This window comes from Cavia porcellus, unplaced genomic scaffold (assembly GCF_034190915.1).
Source record: "Cavia porcellus strain 051 isolate PalLab524CR breed Dunkin Hartley unplaced genomic scaffold, mCavPor4.1 scaffold_23, whole genome shotgun sequence".
NCBI lineage: Eukaryota > Metazoa > Chordata > Mammalia > Rodentia > Caviidae > Cavia > Cavia porcellus.
The window spans coordinates 53065401-53087624 of NW_026947506.1; the positions used below are offsets into that span (position 1 = coordinate 53065401).

General features: G+C 42.3%; 1 long non-coding RNA gene across 2 annotated transcripts; it reads left to right on the forward strand.

The window, feature by feature from the left end:
- Positions 1–1485: 1485 nt before the first annotated feature.
- Positions 1486–21749, forward strand: LOC134472394 (uncharacterized). 2 transcript variants are annotated; one of them, XR_010042199.1, is made up of 3 exons: positions 1486–1552; positions 5481–5646; positions 19936–21749. It is a non-coding gene; the product is annotated as an uncharacterized LOC134472394 (long non-coding RNA). The 2 variants fall into 2 exon arrangements; XR_010042200.1 differs by lacking the exon at positions 19936–21749 and adding an exon at positions 8609–8754.
- The last annotated feature ends 475 nt before the right edge of the window (positions 21750–22224 follow it).

Consider the following 22224-nt stretch of genomic DNA (forward strand, 5'->3'; position numbering starts at 1 on the left):
TTTGACGTTTGGTGTGAAATTTTTTGTTAGCAATAGACTTGACATCTTCACATAGTAAGAATGGTGGATTTTATTTTCTACTACTGATGGCTTCCTCTTCCCTGTAAGTTTTGCATGGAGATGAAGCGGTCTTTTTTTCACTCACCTGCTGATACCTCCTTGCCACGCACAATGAAAAATATGCCAGTTGTCACTTTCAGCAAATCTCTCACATTTCTCCTGAGTTCGCTCTTTTCTCTGTCACTCTAGTGACCATGTTGCCACTTTCCCCTTCCATAGAAAAGCACTCCCTTCCTTTCCCTCCAGCTTCCAACTCTCACTCATTCCTACGCTCTGCAAGGCCCCTGCCAACCTTGTCCTGTCACCTGGTCACTGGGCCACCACCTCTTCTTGTGCTTTTTCAGTAGCTCTCTGCTTCCTGGCATCTGGAATCCAGATCTACTCTGCTACTTAGGGCCTGTGGTAGAGTCTCTGATCCAGGTCTTGAGACACCTTGCCTGAAATCTGGGGGTAGACGTGCTTAGCTGGTCTCCTGTTTTTGGGTCATATGTGGCTGGGGTCATCTGTAAGTCATCCTTGCTCCTGGGTTGGTGGAACACATGACACATTGGGGGTTGGAACCCGAGGGGTCCTTTGGGGATCTCTGTCTCTCTCTCAGGGTGACCACTCCCTATGGTCATTTTGCACCACAGTCTTGGCTTGGCTATAGTTAACCTGCAGCCGTGCGCTCCCAGAGTGTCTCCAGGGGGGCTGCTTTCTGGCCTCTCACTTTGCTTATTTAGCTTTGAAATTTGTCATCTTCACAGCAAACAACACTTAATTTAGCTGATTTTTATTATTTGCTCCACGTCATTTATTTTTCTTAAACAAATATGTAAGGAATCTCTCTATGTCAGCCATTGGTTGAACATTTTTATTTGTCCTTTTCAATTTCAATATTTATAAATATTGAGGATTTTAATTAAAAGCTGTAGATAGTGCAAGGTATGATAAAAAATATAGTGATGACCCAGCTATTGCCCTTCTGGGCATATTCCCAGGAGAATTGAAAACATCATATCACAGTAATATATGTGCACCCATGTTTATAGCAGCACAATTTATAATAACTAAATCTTGGAAACAATCCAAGTACCTATCAACTGAGGAATGGATAAAAAAGGTGTGATATTTTTATGCAATGGAGTACTACTCAGCTATAAAGTAGGGTCACACTTGTTGGGCGCAGGCGCTCAACATACCATACCCCACCCGGGACTAAGGACCACGCCAGCTTCCGCAATGCGCTACGTCCCTCTTTAAATTAGCCAACCCGTGCGCACTTCGTGCTCACTCCGTACTCTGTGGCAACTCCTGATTGGCCACAACTGGATATAGTAGCCAGGGCCTGCGTCCCATTCCCGCCCTGCTTCCTCGTGGCAGCCTGTGATTGGTCACAGCCAAATATATAAACCAGAGCCCGCGTGAATAAAGAAGCAGTTAACTGTCGCCCACAAGAGCGTCTCCTGTCTCAGTGGGGGGCTGCGCCGGTCACACACTGAGGCTTTTATAGGTAAATGGATGTAAGTAGAGACTGTACTCTTAAGTGAAATAAATCAGATTTGCATGTGTAAACATCATATTGTCTCTAGTGTAAGAAATTGAAAGAGTAAATAAGACCCAAAAGGTACAATTATAGATCTTGTGAAGGTAAAAGGGGAAGAAACAGCTCAAAAGGAAAGAACAACTGAAGAAAAGAAGGAAGTGAATATATACACAAATATATGACAGCAAAATTAATTGTACTATTCATGCTGTTAGTTTACTGAAAAGAACTGTTAGTGCTTATATTGTCTGATCAATTTTGCATGCCTATAGCTAAGCAACTAACCATTCTGAAGACAATATGCAATATAATAACCATTGTTAGTGTCCTATCATCTTGTTTTAGAATTCTGTATCATTTTTATTTTTTAAATTCTCTTTAAAATAAAAAAAATGCAATGAATGCTTTACTTAAAGTATTTTACAACATAGACAAATTCCCATTAATCTCATTTGTTCTCCTTCCTTTCAGACATGCTTATCTCATTGTTCTTGCATTTTCTGCAACAGCTCTGAAATCCTCTTTCATAAGTGTCTTTAGTTGCACTGCCTTTGCTACCTCAATGTCCAAAACTGTCTCATGATATTTCTTTCACATCATTTTGACTTTGGAGAAGAGCCAGAAGCTTCACAGTACCAGATCCAGTGAAATTATTTCTTTCTGTGTTGTGTCTAAGAAAACTAGAACACATGATAATGTTTTATTCACTAGCATCTTCCCAAGTTTTTAAAATCCAATTTGTCTCAATTATCTGTATCAATTCCTTGGCCTATGAATATAGTTATGATCGTGCGTACAAATATCCCCATTTTGTTATGATTTGTGATTACTGTATTTTGTTTAGCCCCACCAGCCTTCCTGGATTTTAATTCTCAGTCCCTTAGCCTATAACTCAGAAATGGCACCCATGCAATCTTCAGTGCCTATGAAATGATCTCACTTACCTGCGAGCCAAGCTGGGCTCTATTTATGACTGAAAGTAATCAGCTTGATTGTTCTTTGCTCCAGCTGTTCCTCACTTTAGGTTCCCTTACCCAGTTGCTGGAGGGGACCTTTGCCTTGACTGTTCACATTAGTGCAAAAGTTTGCTTAGAACAGGAGGGAGAGGGACCCCAGGGCACTGGCGGGGAGCTATGCCATCCCTTCCTTCCCGCCCTTTTGTCTTTGAACCCACCATTTTATCACCTCTGTCCTTATAAATAATTCTAGGAAGTGCTTCTGACAGTAGATGCCTCTCAGCTCCTATGAGGAGAAAACTCCTTGTATGTCATGACTGTGTTTAGTTTTGCCCACGCTCAAGGGGTAAGAGCAGAAGCCTGTTGATAGGGCTTGCGTCCTCAAATATGGGAATTTTAGAAAAGCATTTGATAATTCCATAGGCACTAAGAATTACTTATTTTTAAGAATGTTTATGTCCACCTCTTACTTCAGTAGAGTTTGTAAGATAAAGTACTGTTTCAAGAAAGAATAATGATATCTTTATCAGCATGGCCCACAACGTTGTTTAAGGACTTCATCGCCTGTGTTTATCACGAAGGGAGAGTTCTTATCCTGCTGTACCATGGAAGAGACAGAGCCCTGGGCAGGGCAGGGGACTTGTGCCAAGTGTCAGAGCAAGTGGACAGCAGGAACTCATCCCCATCAGTGCTGTCCCTAAAGCCAGGCTTGTTCTCCCTGTCCCTCAACAGAGAGACCACTTTTCCACTTCATAACAAAACAAACAAATAAATAAAAATCCTCTTTTTCCACCTCTGGATACAGATGACAGTGATATTTTGTCCAAGAATCTTGAGCAATCGTAACTGACTCTCTTTTCCCCTTCCATCCTGGAGCTAAACCATGACTTAGTATCACAAACTGGTCACTGCTCTTGCCAAAGTATTTCATCACCTCCTGGCGTCCATGATATCTGATATGCTTATCCGGGATGACGGATGGCTTGGTTCTTAATAAGTGGGCTAGTTAAGCAGAGAAGTTAATGACAGGAGATTTTTCTTTGGCTCCAGGGCTTGGCATGTACAGACAGGACCCTGCATGAGTTCCCCAGCATGTGACGATAAGATGCTTCCATTCTGCCAGCAGAAAGCAACCTCATTAATTAAAAACACATTGCGTGTTATCACAAATGGCTGATTCTTTTCTCTAGGAAGAATTGCCCTTTGGCATTTATGATGAGCATGAAGAAGAACAGATAATGCAATTACAGGCATGACTTTATCTCAATTTAGCACAGCAAATATTTAGGATTAGGATTAAGACTCCAGAAGAGACAGCCTTCAGATCATTCTGCAAAGGAAATAGTTGGGATTGTTGTCTGCATGTTGTTTGGGCTGCCTCTGGGAGGTCAGTATGTGCTCAACCCTGCTGGGTATCTGGGCTCAGACAGGACAGGACCCTCCAATTTAAAGAATGCATTTGCATTTGGTATTTTACCCATCTGTGCTTTGCAAAGTAAACAACAAATGGACCAATAAAATGTTTACAAAACTGGGTAAAGCCTACCAAAGTCAAGTTCTTTTTTCGATACAGATGGCTGTTATCTGCAGCCAGAAGACCAGGGCCTTGAGGATGTCCGAGTTCTATCAAATGGCATTGAGACAGTGTGATTTGTAGAACCAGTACTGATCTGAGGCCCAACCATGGAGTATCTCAATGTAGATTTTGTCTACCCAGTGTAGCTATTTCCAAAACTCCATCAAATACTTTTGTGCTATTTACTTTAATTGCATGCTAACTTTCTTTAATTATTGATGTACTTAATTTGCAGTACCAAGGGTGGAATCCAGGGGCACAGTCCTAGTGAGTGTCACTGCTACGCCTTTTAATGCTCTGAGATGGGGTCTCCCTAGGCTGGCTATGATCTTGTCATCCTCCAGCTTTGGGCTCCTGAGTGCTGTAGCTGGGATTATGGGCTTGAACCACTACGCTTGGCCCAGGGCTATCATTTTGCAAAATCTATGTTGAACTAGAGGAGCTACAATTTATAGGAAGCTGAGTGAGAACTTGCTTTACCTCTGTAGTAACATATTAAGTCTTTTTCTGTTTGGAAATACTTCTCTTGACCAACTTTTCTTATTTCCCCACTAATCATCCCCCTATAAAGTCTGAAACCTACTGTTGAGAAAATTTCCCTAATCTCTCCTATCTCTAGGACCTCTTAACTCCAGGTGACCACAATTAGCCCACAATCTAGTATCATGTACAATGGAACAGGCCATCCTTCTGTGTGTCCCCTATGCTTATGCAAAGGCTGCCACATGTCCAGCCAGAGCTTTTGGGGATAATTACATTTATAAGATGATGGTAGAGAACCCTGCTGTGGCTTTTCTCTCATGGACTGACGCCCTTTTCAATAATTTCCCTTTGCAAGTGTCTGGTGATTGGAAGGCCCAGGAGCAAATGCTTTTGGTTTATTAATGATGAGTCTAATTAACTTCATCTCATTCATAAGTCCACTTAAAATCCTTAGAAGTATGACTTTGTAATCCTTTGTATTGTGTGTGTGGCCTTGCTGTGCAGTCACTCTTAATTGGTGAGCCTGTCTTTATGTCCCCCTGTTGTCACTACTGAGTGGATGTCCGTGTAGACAGAACCGTCCTGAATCTGGACTCACTGGGTGCAAGCTGAGATAAGAAAAGTACTTTTAAGTGACTCTGCTTGAAAAGCAACAATAATAAAATGGGATATTTGTAATAGGTATATCCTACACTGGGATCCTTCCATTTTTCTTTCCGTATTTTGATCCACATAAACAAACTGGATGTGAAATAACATTGTTAAATTGTTTAACCATTACTCTAAATATGGAAATTCTGGGAAAATTTCAGCCTAATTGAATTGTTCCCATTACACTTACATAACAAAAAAAATATTATACTGACTCTTGTTCCATCAGATGTCTTGTGTCGGTACCACATAAAGCCAGTTAAGATCGAAGTGGAGGAGCAGGGTGGAATGGTGACATTTACTTTTGTGCACAGGAAGATGTTATCAGCAGTGTTGGCTGGCTGTAGATTTGTGTTTTCTCCTCTCACTCACTGAGCACAATCTCCATCTACCAGGTAAGAGGACAGGTAAGGCTGCACTCTTTCCTTCTCCTTGGCTTTCACGATGATGCTACACAAGCTTCCCACTTCCAAATCATGCTATATGACTCAACTTCCCGGCTTTGACAACATGTTTGCCTATTCCACATCTACCCTTTGGTTGTGATGCTCTCACCACTCTCCTAGATTGATACCAATACCTCCTGCTGATGCTGGACCCCTTACTCCTGTAACTGACCTCACAGAGAGGCACATCTCTATTCGTGTGTAGGCTCAGGGCAGATTCCTTTCTGTGTCAGCATCAGCTGTGGACATACACGTTGACCTCTCTGTCTTGTGGGTCCTTAAAGGGTCGCTTCTGTGCTTGAGTTTCTTGTATGTTCTGCTTCATCCAGTGCATAACCATGTTGAGTTTCTGGGTTAGCACTGAATCTCACTGATCCAGCTCTAGGCCCAGTAGAATGTCCTGCCTGGCATCTTCCTGGCCCTGTCCTGGCTTTGGGGAAGGCAGACATAGAATCAGACACCTGTAGTCATTACAATAAGATGAGATGAGTTCGGTGATCAATTATTCTTTCTTATCGGTTTTTGTTTGGGTAGAACTTTACAAAAACTCATTGTAATGCATTTCTCTGTTTCTTATTCCTCCCTCATTGTGTTTCTAAACTAAGAAAATCTTTCTCATTTGAGTTTCAATCTTTGTAGGTCTTCTCTAAACTACTGTTACATAGGAGAACCCCAGGTATAGTGAGAAAGATACTTAAACAATCTGTGTCTTAGTAAGATAATATGTGAAATAGAAACACTAATAATACTGAGCTCATAAACTTGGTGTGAGGAATGGTTGTTTCAAAGAGCAAAAACTTTATGCAGGAAATCACTTAAATAAACTCCATTTTTTCCCCAAGAGAGTGGGAAAATTCCCCAGGAATAGGATAATAACTTATCCTTATTTTAGAAATTCTAGACTATTTCTTTTTTTGTTTGTTTGTTTGTTTTTTCATTTTTATCGGTACCAGGGATCGAACTCACGACTGCCTGCTTTCAAAGCAGGCGCTTATGCCGCTGAGCTAAATCCCCAGCCCTAAATTCTAGACTATTTCTGCACATACAAATTCTCACCTGCTTTCAGGGGTAAGAGCAAAATATTGTTTTGGGTGGGTGGCAGAGGATAAATACAAAAATTCATATTTGTAAATAATTTGACTTCACTATTTATGTGGCATGTGTCTTTGAGGTAGAAGTTTTATACATCTTGTCATTAACAGAATTCACTCAGCTCTTGATGGACATAGACACTGCTTTCAAGATTTAACTATTGTGAATTGAGAAGCTATAAATAAGAGTACTCACAGATCACTGTAATATGTTATCTTATTTAAATGAAGTACTACTCTGTTATAAAATGGACAAATTTGAGTCATTTGTAGGAAAATGGATGCAGTCTGGGACCATAAAGTTAAGTGAAATAAATCAGACATGGAAGCTTAAATATTGCATGGTTGCTTTTATATGAGAAACCCAAAGTATAAATAAAGAGCAAAATAATGGAAAAAACAGAACAAAATAATAGAAACAGGGAGGTAGATTTCTGTAAACAGGAAAAAGACCAAGAGATAAACAAAGGAGAGAAAGGGGAGAGAATATAAAAAATGAATTAAGATGTATTATGTAATGTACATGTAATGGACTCCTAATGATAAATGTAGTCTTTATGTACTGCAAATATTAAGAAAAATAGAAAATTACCTACTCCATATGGTTTTTGGAAAAATTAGTGAATCTAAATTTACCTTTTGGGCCTTTATTAATTCAAAAGTGTAGCTATTAAAAGCCTGATATATACCAATAATAGTGTAGATACTGAATTTACAGGGTTAGATGCCAAGGAATGTAACCTCTTCCTTGGCCAGAGTATCTTCAATAGAAGGCCAACAGTGAAAAATGGGGAGACAAAGAAGCCATAAAGTGAGTGAAATGGTCCAGTGGAAGACAGGGAGGGGTGTCAGAGAGCACAGCCTGTGGGCATGTGTTGGGGGAGGAGCACATAGGCGGAGACCAGCGCACATGCAGTATGTAGTGCAAAAAGTGGTCTCAGGAAGACCATTTGACAAAAACTACTTCTCTGGCCTCTGCCTTCTGTTCCTGATGCAGAGTTTCTAAACTCCTCCAGGTTCCCTGAGTGATTGGAGTAATGGAAACATCTTTTATTGTATTGTTCTTGGTCCCTAGAGCTTCCAGGCTTCTTGGAATCTCCAAGGCCATTGTGTCACTTTGGAGGTCACCAAGGTGTCTGGTGGCTGGAAGGCATTAAGTGGCTGTGGTTGACAGAGGAATTGAACATGAGGGCAGAGGGATAGAGTTTTCAGCCCTACTCCCTGGCTTCTAGAGAGGATGACCTGGATACAATTCAGTCACCAGCAGCTCATGAATGAATTAGTCCTGCTGCCATAATGGAGCTGCCATGAAAGCCTAATGGAAGGGTTGGAAGAGCTTCCAGGCCAGTGAACGTGTGGGTATGTTGGGAGGTTGGAGAGCTCAGAGAAGGCATAGGTGCCTCTGTCCCTTCCTATATTTGGTCTCCTTGTGTGTCTTCGATTTGGTCATTCCTCAGTTGTATTCTTTATAATAAGCCAGTCATGGCAAGTGACATAGTTCTGCGAGTTCTGTGAGCTGTTTCAGTGAATTATGGAAAATACTTCACTGGGAATCCACTATCTGGCTAAATGGGACAAAATGTCAGGTAACTTGGGGACCAGTACTTGCCCCTGGGACATGCAGGGAGAGAGAGTCTTGTTGGACTGAGCCATTGGCCTGTAGTGTCTTACTGAGTATTCAGTGTCAGAATTGAGTTAAAACATGTGTGACATTGAGTTGGTGTCCACAAAAAACTGAGAAAATTGCATAGTGTGGAAACCCTATGCATTTCATAGCAGAAATGTTTTTAGGGTAAATGATGATCTTGTTTTCCTTTTAGCCATACAGGAACAGTCAGGATGATGTTCCTTGGCCCACTGGGACCTGACTAAAAAGCAGCAGATGAGACAGGTGAGATGTGTGAGATGGAGAGAGAGTTGGGGAAGTGGTAGTGACTGTTGGGCCCACATGGCTTGAGCTCCCTCGTCCCAGTGAGTATATCAGAGTTTATTCTAGGAGCTTTAAAGGTGTCTGGCTCACATTTTAAAAGAGATAACAGATGTGCAGAGCAGAACATGAGAGGGCAGGAATAGAAGCAGGAGACTGACAGGGAAGTCAAAGTGCAGTCCAGGTGAGAGAGACAGGAACACCACGAAGGGGCCCGAAGAGGCAGGCTGGGCTGTCTTTTGAAAGATATCTTCATGTCTTGAATTCTGTAGCCAGAGATAGAGTGGTATCATGTATGACTGCAAAGCTCAGCCAGAACTGGGAAATTGTGACAAAATCATTAACAATAAAAAGCAAAATAAGTTATAATTATTAATAGAGTTAAAGAGCTATTGAAACTCACGTATGTGTATTAGTTTGATTAATCATTGGAAAGAAACTAGAAGTTAGTTTGCTACAGCAAATAGAAACACTGCAATGACACCCAGGATTTGGAAGCAGATTTATTTTACATCCACAGGCATTGATTGGAATCACTCCCAAAATATCAGGATCCAATCTCTGGTGGCCTAGGGCTTTTATATGATGCACAAGCAAGAGGTGCAAAAGCAGGACAGAACAGCCCGGGAGATCTCTTCTGATCAGCTAGCAGAGAGAGAGATCATCGGTTACAAGGCTGGATTAATGGTCATGAAGCTTGGTGCAATCAGGCCTCCTGCATGCTTGCTTACACTCTCATGGTTACAGGGTCAAGAAAGTAATTACAAAATCACGAAGCAGTTACAGAGCTAGGTAGTTTTAAAAGAACAAAATTTTAAAAAGAACAATTTCTCATACAGAATTTCCCTTTCATGTCACTGTTATTATTTTCCCATTTTATAGAAGCATTAACATAAAGGAGTGAAACAAATTGTCTAAGGTCTTAAGTCCATTCAGCAATATATAATATTCAACCCAGAATCTGGGTGCAGCATGTCGGATTTTAACCGTCATGATCCAGTATCTTCTCTTCAGGAAGGATAAACTTTGCATTCGGTCTTCAAGGAAAGTGTACTGCCATTCTGGGCTACAAACCTAATCCCCTCTTCCAGGAAAACATAACTTATGGATGCACCCTCAAGTTTTCTCCATGAAACTCTGTGAGTTCCTTTGATTGCAATCTTTCAGCTTCTTGTGTATAAATGGCTTATGCAAAGCTCTTCCTGTATTGAAGTTTGAGCTTTTTGTTGTTGTTTGGTTTTGTTTAAGAAAATTCAGTGTCATGTTCAGCACTATTTTTACTTTATTGATTTGTTTTTATGGCCATCTACCTTTTGCTGGCGTGCACCACATTGCTTAATTTCGGGCCAGGACTCAGTAACTAGAGTAAGAATGCAGTGCATGATGTTAAATTGTGATTTATTAACATTTGATGCTAAACCTACAACAGTGATGAGAGAACATTTTAGCATTAAATACTTAGAATGGGAGAGTCTAGAATCAATGAATTATGCTTCCATTTTAAAGAATTAGAAAAAGAAAGTATAGAAAAAGTGAAAGCAAGCAAAAGGGACATGACAGAACGGAAACAGTGAAACTGTGAAGGTATGGCTGTGAACTGGGGATGTTATGGACCCTCCGGGTAACCTGAACCGTCCCTCCCACGTGACCCCAGGAGCCCCTCCTGCAGGAGGTGGGACCAGGAGGGAGGGAAATGGGAGGAGAAGAGGCTGCCTCACTCTCTGCCTCAGGGGTCCAGGAGAGAGGCACAAGAGGGCTCTCTGTCAGGCTGCTCTCAGCTGTAAACAGAGCAGCAAGGATCGAGTTTCTGTCGTTGGCCTGCCACACCATCCATGGTACTTCGACATACTGGCTTGGGCTGGCTAAGGCACACAGAGAATAACCAGACCAGACCAGACCAGACCAGACCAACCAACCCACAAACAACCAAAAAAAAAAAAAAAAAAAAAAAAAAAAGAGAGAGAGAGAGAGAAAGAAAACAGACTAGAGAAATGTAAGCAAAGTCTACTTTTAAAAAATCGAACTTTTAGCATGGCTAATAAAGGGGAAAAAAGAGAAAACCTTTATTTTGGATATCAGAAGTAAAAGAGATAGATGTTAAAAGAACAACAAATTTTACAAAGAATTATACATGCATAAATTTTGTTTAAATTCAACAGTTTAAACAAGTTAGCCCATTCTTCACAAATCACAGACTATTCAAACATACAGTGCAAATAGACTTTTATCTATTAAAGTGAATTTATAGTTGAAAATGTATTGAAAAGAAATCCCAGGCCTGAGTGGTTTCAACGGGAATTTGGGCAAACATTTATGGAAGAAATAACATCTATAGTACACATCATCCCCTAAAATGTAGATTAAGGAATTCTCAAGTCATTTCATGTGGCTATGATATAAAAATCAAACAAATATGGCAGAAAATAGAAAAGGGTGGACAGGAAGGTTACAGAACAATATCTCTGATAAAAGAGATTGTAGAAACCTCCACAAATGGAGAAAGCAATTTTAGCAACATATGGTGACCCAATAGAATTTATCCCGGGTATATAAAGTTTCAATATTTGAAAAGCAATACAGTCCATCTCTTAGTGGTGTAAAAATGAAAAGCTGTCTGGTCATATCAATTGATCTAGATAAGTCAGTTGACAAAATTTAACAACCATTCATGATAAAAATCACCAGCAGAGTAGAAAAAGGAGAACATCCTCTGCTTGACAGAACATATTTAGAAAACAAAGCAACAAACAGAAACCTTCCACTGACATAGTCAGAGGTGAAAGGGCATATTTTCCCTGTAATGAGGCAAAGTCACTGGCTTTTGTTTACCACCACTGTGCACATAATACTGCAAATTCGAGCCAGCTCAGTTAGAAAAGAAAAAAAAAGGAAAAGAATCGTGTGTAAATGGGAAGGAAACAACAAAAGTTATTATGACATTCACATTCTTGATATGAGAATCCCCTAAGTATTTAGAAAAATCAGTTCACAGGACACAAGATAGGCACTCAGGGATGAACTGTGTCTCTATATTGCAGGAGTTCTTGGCAGGTGCAAATTAAGTTCTACTCTCATTTTAAAATCACTTGAAATACAGTACTTAGTTTTCAGTGTCACAACACAAGTAAAGGCTCACCTGCGGAAAGTCACAAAGCACAGGTGGAAGAATGAAGGACAATACAGAGACGTTTTGCACACAAAGGAGAAAACACAATAAAGAAAGATGTAGATTCTTCCCAGACTGACACACAATCTTAACAAGATTGTTTTTATATCCATAGAGAGCATTATTCCAAAATATAATTGGAAAACTGAAGGATCTACAAAAGCAAAAACAATTTTGAAAAAGGAAAGATCAATTGAAAAGAAGCAGTTTATGTGATTTCCAGACTTACTTTATAAAACTGTAGAAACTCAGACTGTGGGACAGACACATGGACCAATAGAACAGGTAGAAAATGCAGAAATATTCCCACAAAAGACTGACTGTGTGCTTCTGATGAAGTTCTAGGGAAATCCAGTGGGAAAGGAGAGAATAGCTTTCTCTGCAAATAGTACTGTCACATTTGGTATCTGTAAGAAAAAAAATGAATCACAACTTAAATCACATATCTTGTGCAAAAGTTAACTCAAAATTCATCCTAGAATTCTATGTAAGATATAAAAAAAGAACACTTTTGGAAGATAGCCTAGGACAAAATATTAAGTCCTAGAGTATAGCAGCTCATGGACAGGATATAAGCATTTATTAAAATGCATAAATTATACTTTATCAATGTTCATAATCTTCATGGTACAAAAGACCCTAGCATGCAAATGAAAACGTAGCATGCAGAATGGAGGGATGCATTAATAAACTATGTATCTAGGGTACATAGGGTACATTTCTAGAATGTGTGAAGATGTTATCATTGAGAGAGCTTATTGACTTTATTCAACATAAAAATCAAACAACAGTTTCAGAAAATGGGCAAAAGATAGAGGAGACCTTTTTACTGAAGAGGCTGAAAGGAGGCCAGTGGGTACCAGGGAACTAGTCAATATACTAGGTCAGTAGGAAAACTCAAAGACCGTGGGGACATCACCAGCCACCTATTGGAACCCTGAAATGTAAAAACAAGGGCCACAACAAATATAAAGGACCACATGAAGTAAGATCATGATGAGACATTGTCATCTGTCTATTAGAACGACACAAACTTCAGAGGAGTGGAAGTGCTGGCAGGGTGAGCATGTGGCCTCCTGATGGTTCACACACTGCCCCTGGGAGGACATAGGCAGTGACCTCTCCACCTGCAGCAGTGTGAACAGATGTCGAAGGGTCTGTCCTGAGAAAGTGAATCGCAAAAAACTGCACTGTATTCAATCTCATATGTGAAGTGTAACCAAAATGACAGAGTTACAGAGCTAGAGACCAGCCCTAGCTGTTCACTTCCTTGCCAAGCTGCACTGGGAACACCCTGGGAATAGTGAGCAAAACTGGAAGAAGGAACAGGACCTCGGCCACTGTTTTGAATGGCAATTATGGTGGATGTCGGACTTAAACACCATTTAAAAAGTTGTCATTTCCAAGTTCCTGACAATATTTTTGTATTTTTGAGGCAATGAAAGTAATTGTCTTCTAACTGAACCCCTTTTAAAGAACTGTAGATGCATGAATGTTTTTACAGAATACATGAGTCACTGGTTAATATTCATACCATAAAATTCTTTTTGCCTTGCCAGTGCAGTGATAAGAACAATCATTTTCTGGATGTGTTTCCCCTGGGTATGTGAAATATTATTGAGATCATTATTTTAGGCAGCTCACATTCAGCATGCTACAGACAGTCCTGGTCCCCAGGTTGAAGTGGGAAGGTTCTGGGGCAGAGACAGGACTGGGAAGGCCAGGGACACTCCAGAGGGACGGTGAGAGGCACAGCAGGAGGCAGGAGGCTGGGTGTGAAACCGGTTGCTTTCAGGGTTCCAAACAGGTGACCTTGAGAGGAGACTTAATGTTTCCAGGTTTCTCTAGGGGAGAAGGGAGAGAGTGGAATTCCAGGAAGAGGACACAGCTTTCACAAAGGGGTTTTTAAGCCTGGGTTGCCAGAGCCCACTCACTTATTAAGTTATCTTTATGCAAGCATGCCACGTGTAACTGAACAGGAAAACCCAGTGGAGTAGGATCATTTTGTCTTCTGCTTTCCAAATGGTAGGATTCTCCACAAGTGCGTGCCCAGCAATCCATCCCCAAATGGCCCTGTCTTCCAGCAGCACACTCAGCTATGAATGAGTGTAAGCAGATTAATCCACTGCTGAGTACATTGCTTTGTGACTCCATGAGCCAACAGGCAGAAAAACCCCAAATAACTTATATTGTTGCTCTGCGTCCAAGGAGATGGAGCATAACTTACTACTCCTAGATGGACCTTATGCATAGTACTTTCTTCCAGAGCACAGTCCGTTCTCCAAAGAATTAACAGGATCCTTCAAAAATAGTATGAACCTTCACTGAGGGTGCAATGATGGGACATTAATTAAGGACACCCCAATGATGTCCTTAACTCCCACTAAGCACCCTGTCTTAATGCTTCTGCCTTTCTCTACTGTACTGTGAAACCAGTTTTCTGCACATGAACCTTTGGGGGACAAACTGCATGTTGCATCCTGTGTGAGATTTTGGAATAGAAAAACAATATTTTGTAAAACTGAAGACAAGCTGAGTAAAAATGAACCCTGCTTAATAAATATATACCAATATTGGTTTATTAATTTTAATACATATAGTGTACAAAAGCCTGATGTTCCTAACAGAGTGAACAGGGTACGGACCTGTATCATATCTGGAAATTTTCTTTGAAACCGAAACTCTTCTAAAAGAATAAAGCTTATGAAAACTGAGATGATGGGAACACAGAGCAGTGCTGGGCATCCTCTAAAGTCTCACCAGCAGGAGCTGGGAGAAAGGGCAAGGCAGAGACGGCAGGAGGAGACTGCTACAAGAATAAGAAATGCGTGGTGCAAATGTTGAGGGTAGGAGGAGGAGTTGTCCCCAGGAGCCCTGATCACAGAAGCCCTTCCTGGTCATCCAGGAAGTGAGGACTGAAATAGGCAAGGTGCTGAAGGGGCCTGGAGGGCTCTCAAAGTCCCTAAGGATCAGGGGCTGGAGATTTAGCTCAGCAGCATAAGTGCCTGCCTTGAAAGCAGGCAGTCGTGAGTTCGATCCCGTGAGTTCGATCCCCGGTACCGATAAAAAGGAAAAAGACAAAAAACAAACAAAAAAAAGTCCATGAGAATCTGGAACTTTCTGGACACGGAGATGCAGAGCAGTGGCATGAATAGACTTGGGTTTTAGAAAGACTACCCATGATACTTTTAAGAAAGCACAGAGCTCAGTTTTTATTTCCTTTCTGTTCTGTCATCCACCCTTGCACTGCAGACAGCCCTGTGGCTCATCCTAGCACCTCCTGCTCTGAGCTGCAATACGCAGGCCCCAGTCCCAACCTCAATTCTCGCCCTCCTTTTTGCTTGGGAGTGAGAAGCTCCTCAGCCCAAAGCTGTAAGTAGGTCTTAGGCGGAGGTAAAGAGCCTCCTCCTTCCCAGATGTTTCTTCCCTCTGGCTACCACGGGTGTCTCAAGCTTGTCTGCTAATTACCCAGAGCCTTAGAAAATAGGCTTCTGCCTTCTCCACTTCAGACATAATTTTCAGTAATTAGTAATCAGTTACCCCTCTGTGCCCGAGACAAGAGTGATTCCTTTTCCATGAGGTGTTGAGCTCACCAAAGCTGCGCTGACAGGCGGTTGAGTCACATCTTTCTCAAGCTTGCCAAAAACCACACACTAAACAAGGGAGAGGGGGCATAAAATGCAGCGAAACCCACTGGATAATAGATAATTAGGTAATTATCCCTAGCTGAAAGCACACCTTGGAATTTGCATTCAAAATGAAGAGATCTGGCAAAAAGAATGCTGACGTCAGGTACTGGGTGAGTTTATTCCAGAGAAGTGCTTCAGCAGGGAGGATTTAGTCATCCTCCAGCCTTTCTGACATCCCTCCTTCACCTCTCCCTTCTGTAATCTAAACTCAACGCCACCTGCAAGGGGACATTCTAAACTATCATGCCACCACTGCAGGCAGACAGAGGGGTGAGTGTGCGTGTGTGTGTGTGTGTGTGTGTGTGTGTGTGTGTGCATGTTTGTGTGTTGTATGGGGGTATCTGCTCATATTCATTGTAGCATTCAGGTGCACACGCCCTTGCACAATCTACCTTCTCCTGCACCTCCAGTGGGACCTCAGTGGCCATGTGTGTTGTACTCCCACGCTGAGCTGTGTGTGTTTCCTGGTTTCCAAGCTGCATCCTCACAAATCCTCCTTCCTTCTCTATCAAATGTGTCCCCCTCAGTCCTGGTGTCCCATGTAAGGGACATTCATCATCATTCTTTTTTCCCAAAGTCAACTCCTTTGTTGATGTGCTATTGCACCTCTGTCCGCTGTTCACCAGCTTTACTGCCCATGCCCTGGGCTGGCCCATACTAGATGCTCAACATGTGTTCCAACTCACAGTCACCGTCTCTTCTCAGTGAGGGCTCCAACTCCGTGCCCATCTACTTTCCTCTCCTTGAGCTTGTGAGGAGCCCACCAGCCACCTTACCTTGTGCCTTCAACATTCCAGGGGTTCTCTTGTTCCCATGGCAACATTTATTTTCCGTCATGTCCTGCATTCCTGACCTCTGCTGTTTCGCTGCCTCACTGGCCCTGCCTGCTCTTCTTTGCCATGAGTGATGGTAGAAAGGATGCCACACTTAGGTTTTGGGATCCCTTCTGGAGAACCTCTAAAATTGAGGCCCCAGCCCGGCCTCGCCCAAGATGTGCTCCTGGTGGTTCTGTGTGATTGCCACCCTTAAGTGGATGGACAGACAATCATTTCTCACTCTCTGGACTGCACGTTTGTGTCATGGTTCGAGATGATTCTGCTGCACGTAGTAGAGGAAGCCTCCTCTGTAGATAAGCAGTCACCTCCTGTGGAGTGGGAGCCTTAGGGTGCCTGACTGCGTGGGTAGCACATTAATAGAGGATGCTCAATCCAGGGGCTGCTTTTCTTCTGACTTGAAGTATAACATTTTCAAACTTTTACCTCTTTTCATCCTCATCAATATCCTGAGGCATAAAGGGATAAAGATTAATGTTATCTATAGATGAAGAGACAACCAGTTTCAGGACCCCCGTCTTATAACTACAAACTTTTACTTAATCAGGTGTCTGGTTATTTGTTCCCCTCTCTCCTAAATCTGGGGTGGCCTGTCCCATGAGGCTAGGCAGGGTTCAACACAAAGAGCTGGAGCTCCTCTGCCCTGACCCACTGGTCCCTTGCAGAAATCCGCTTCATTTATAAATGTGTTTATCAGCAGGAGAATAGTGCTGACCACTTCCTAGCAGCTGGCAGTCTGTCATGTAATAACTCACTTAATTTTCTCATAATTCCCCAGTCAGTGTAGAAAGCCCTTCTGACTCAAATAATCATCACTCTGTGTAGGATAGGCTAAAATAGCTGAATGGAGAATAAATCTATTTCATAAGCCTATCAGTAATGAATGCAGCTACCAATATCTCCACATCCTCAAGTAACACTGATTTCTTTCTCTTCTTTTTATGAAAAAAGCAAAAAAAAAAAAAAATCTCATGGCCATCCTCGCAGGCATGAAATATCTTACTATGATTCTATGACTTCTTACTGATTAATAACTCTGAAATCTATGTTTCTTGTCCATTTTTTTTGTCTTCTTCTTAACATGTTGCCTATGTTAAAATTTGGCTATTTGTGCTATTTTTAAATATTGAGTTATCACAATTTTTATATATTCTGGATACTAGACTTATCAGATATATGATTTGCAATTCTTTTTTCTTAAATTGGACTGTCTTTTCCCTTTGTTAACAGTCCTCTTTGAAGCTAAAGGAATTTAATTTGGATAATGTTCCTCTTGTCTATTATTGATTCCTTTCTTTGCTAGAGTATCTTGCAGAATGTCTAATAAGCTGGTGGCTGATCTAAGGCCACACAGGTTGATCCTGTCTCCGTATAAGAACTCAGCCCTTATATTTAGTAAGAACTTGATCTGCTTTGAGTTAACTATTGCAAACAGTTAACAGTGTGAGTCAGGGTTGAAACTCACCCCTTTGCTGTGAGAAGCCAGAGTGCATCACCATTTCTTGATGAAACTTTACTTTTCCCACTAAGTGGTTGGCCTCTTTGCTAAAAAGTAGTTTAACTGTAGGTGCTACATTGAGTACTGAAGTCTCAGTTCTATTTTGCCCAGGGCCATGACTATTTTAGCTTGGTGGTCTAAGTCAGAAAATCTTTCTCCAACTTCGTTCTTTTTTTAAAGGGTGTTTTAGGTGTTCATCATGCCTTGTATCTCAAAGCGAATCCGGGAACCAGCTTATCCATGTCCACAAAAATCACATGTAAAATACACTGGATATGCAGTCCAGTTCACATTACAATTTTAACATTAAGTCCTCTCATCTGGGAGCATGGATTGCTTTCCTGCGCTTAGATCTTTTTTGGTTTCTTCCCAGAATGTTTTGCAGCGTTCAGCCTGCAAGTCTGCTAAACACTACTACATTTAGTAGTATTTTTTTAAATTAAAAAATAAAAAAAGCAATGATAAAAAATTTCAAAACAACATAATAGGAGATTGACACTGGTTAATATATCACATATTGTTATGTTCCAAGTAGTTGCTCAGATTATAAGATACAGTCATACACAATGAAATCACAAGCCTTTCTTTTTGATGAACAGAGGCTAGTAGCAATATTTTTGGTGTTAAATGAACATTTTCTTAACTCATGTTGCTCATTGTGATGTGGGGAAATGCGATCAACTTTTGTATATTCTTTTACTCTGCAACTTTGCCAATAATTTTTATTAACACTAACACACGTGTGTGTGTGTGTGTGTGTGTGTGTGTGTGTGTGTGTGGCTCCTTTAGAATTTTTAGATCATATTATTTGCAAATAATGATGATTTTACTACTTTTTCCCAATCTGAATTATCTGGACCTCTCTTCTTTTCCTTCCCTAATTGCCCCGCTGGGATCTCCAGTACAGTGTTGAAATAGGAGTGGTAGGAGTTGGTATCTTAAGAGATGAGACTTTTTGTCTTGTTATTAGGGGGAAAGAGTTCAATCTTTCACTATGAGGTGTGAGGTTCTCTGTGGGTTTTTTACAGATGCCCTTCATTTATTACTGAAGATGTGCTATTCTAATCCTAGTCTGCTGAGTGTTTTCATAACGCAAGGCTATCAGACATCACGATATACTTCCTGCCTCTGTTGAGATGATCCTGTGGGATCTTCTTCCTGCTTTCTTTATTCTGTTAATTCAGTGTATGCGGTGATTGATTCTTGTGTGGGGGCCAGTGCTTCATTTCTGGAACAAATCCCACTTGGTCATGGAGTCTAATCCTTTTAATAAGCTGCTGGCTTTGGTTTGCTGGCATTATCATGATAGCCATCCTTCGGACTTGGCAGAGGAGATGTGTGAAGGATGTGTGTGTGGGGGGGACCAAGAATGCCCAGGGGCAGATCTCGCACCATGAGTCCCCCAGCAGCTCCGAGAGCAGGGACGGGGGCGGAATGGGAAGGAAAAGCCTGACTTGGGTGGGGTTCTGAGAAAGTCTTGGTGGAGCCCATGGGAGACCCTCAAGCAAGTATTGCCTGTTTGAGAGACTCACGTGGGGCAGAAATGGCCAGTCAGTGTCCTCCTGGGTCCAGTCATTTGCTGGAGTGGTCACTGAAGGTGGGGCCCAGCTGGGAATGAGGGTAGGCCCTGCAAGTCTGCTGATTGTACACCAGCCGCCAGTGTCCTTGGGGATAAGTGATTTAAATCCATAGCTATCAGCAATAAGAAGGAGCGAGAAGGTGGGAAGCTGGAGTGCTCAGGGGTCTGGTGTCCTCCCGTCAGCAGCTGGAGCTGACCCTCTGGGGTGCACCTCGATTGTCCACTCACACAGCCTCAGTGTGTATGGTCTCCTGCAGCCCAGATCCCAGCTTTCTCTCTCAATCCTGTGTGCTGGGGCATGGAGCCTCTCTGCTTACCCAAGGCTGCTGTACGAGTCTCCTGCTCTGAGTGCTGGCAGATGTGATTTGTTGCCTTTATTACCTTGTAAAGATGATAATCTCCCAACCACAGGGAGGGTTTATTTCTGTGATTGATTCTACTTTACTACTTGACAGGTCAAAGAGCCTGCGGCATCTCAGTGCCACCTGGCCAAGGTCCCTGTGTTCCTCATTTGTCCCGGAGCAAGAGATGAGGCCAGATCTGCAGGAGCAGCACCTTGTCACACTCTTGCCCCGAGCATCATCATGAGTCACGGGTGCAGCACAGGAGAGCAGCCAGGTGCTTCGGCACCTCACGTTTGAGCTTTGCAGCAAGGCCTGAAGCACTGAGTCCTGTTCTCCAGAGCCTACGGAAAACACGGAGCTGGAGAGTGTGGGGGCTGCAGTGGGTCCCCACCATGCACATCTTTCCATCCACCATGCACAGAGGCTGGCTCTATGTTCCCTATGCTCATGCTCTAGCCTCTCACTTCTACCAGGAGATTTAAAAATTTTTATCTGCATTGATTTCATTGTAGGCACAAATGCTTAGACACTCTAGCAAGCAGCTGGTGGAGGACCGAGACAGAGGCCATTTATCTGCCTGTGTATTTTTAAGTGCCTATGTATGTGTCATACTGAGGACTAAACTCAGAGCCTAGGCACTAAGCCATACCCACACCTAGTTTTTAATTTTTTACTTTGAGATGGAGTCTCACTGAGTTGCACTTGCTGGGTTCCAACTTTCAATTCTCTTGCCTCAGCCTCCCAAAGTACTGGGATTGTAGTACTCAGGTAGTCCTCCAGGTAGTATCACTGCGCCTAGCTGAGCCTGGGCTCTCTGTGTCATTCAGTAGAGGCCTCCACTTGCTGTGGTCCAGCTGGAGGATTTCAGTGTTCCCATCTACAAGATTTGACTCTATTCAACCTTATTATTTAAAACCCAGAAACTGGTTGAAAAATTCCCACTCACTACCTGGTGGGGGGATGCTTAGATGGGGTCCCATCCTGGTGACTGTAATCAGGAAACAAGCAAAGTCCATTTTCCATGCTAGTCCTCTCAAGTGTCCTGATCCCCATCTCTGCTCTGCCTTTCTGGTGTCAAATGTGCCCTCATCTTCTGTCCCTGAAGCTGTTAAGGGCACGCACAGTTCAGAACCTGTATCATGGGAACCTCATCAGCCTTAAGATGAGACAAGCATTCGTGCTCCCGAGAACGACCTCCCGGGAGGAGCAGGTAGAGAGCAAAGCTGTGAAGAAGGACATGTGAAAAGATGACCCAGAATCTGCCACTGCATAGGCCACAGGATGATCTAGAACTGAGTAGTAGAGGCAAGGTCTCTCCAGATGGTCCTTCTAGGTCCTCCAGGCCTCTGGGGTCCTGACCACCAATCACTCTCAACCATTATAACATTACTCTCAACACCAATCACTCTCAACCATTATAACACTCTCAATCATTATGACAAATAATCTTCCAACCTGCTTATAAGCTGTGTGGTTTATACTACATGGTCATCAGCATAGCCCAACTTTGTTCTCTGGTTACAAATATGCTGTCTACTTCCTACCCCATTTCCCCGCAAGAATCCATGAGAATCCATTAAACAAATGTGAACTTTGGAGTAGGATGACCTCAGACAATGTGTTACGGGGTCAGGCTTTGAGTTTCTCTGCTCCCAAAGGTGTGGTGGTTCCTTGTGCCCCCTACTGCATACACCTGTGTTTAGAATTCCGGGTCTCCCCCAACCCCAAAGCAGCCAGCTAGCCTCTGATGCCAGATCTCCCACCTGGCACTGTGTCCCAGAGGGAACGTGACAGCCACACTCCTTCAGGAGTGTTTGCAAACGGAGAGCCTGGTTGGTGACTTTAGTTTGAAAATTTTGTAGTACCGAAGGCCAAGACTCATGATGCTTAACTTTAGAGTTTTCTAGTTTAAAAAGATGAGAATGCATAGCCACACAACTATTCATTTGTCCTGTTCAATCCAGTACTCACTCAATCATCTGAAATGGTCTCCATTTATTATAAAATAAGCACTGCATCAGGTGATTTCGCCCAGCTGCAGGTTAAGGTAAGTGTTCTGGGTGCCTTGAAGGCATTACATATTTTCAATGTGTGATGGGTTTGTTGGGAGTTAACCCACTGTAACTCGTGGAGTATCTGTAGCCTGTTTAAACAGCAGGAGGGCCACTGAGACTAGGGAGTTATTTGCTGGTTTACTTTTGCAATTCAGAATCCTACAAGAACTGTGATGCAGGGTGAATGAGCAGCCAGGTAAAGCAGTCTGTCCCAAGCCTCACCCTTAGTTCTGGATCAGCTTTGGCAAGTTGCATCATCAAACTAAGATTCTTTTACTTTACTAGGAAGAAAAGAAGGAGGGAAGGAAGGAAGGAAGGAAGGAAGGAGTGGAGGGAGAGAGAGGAA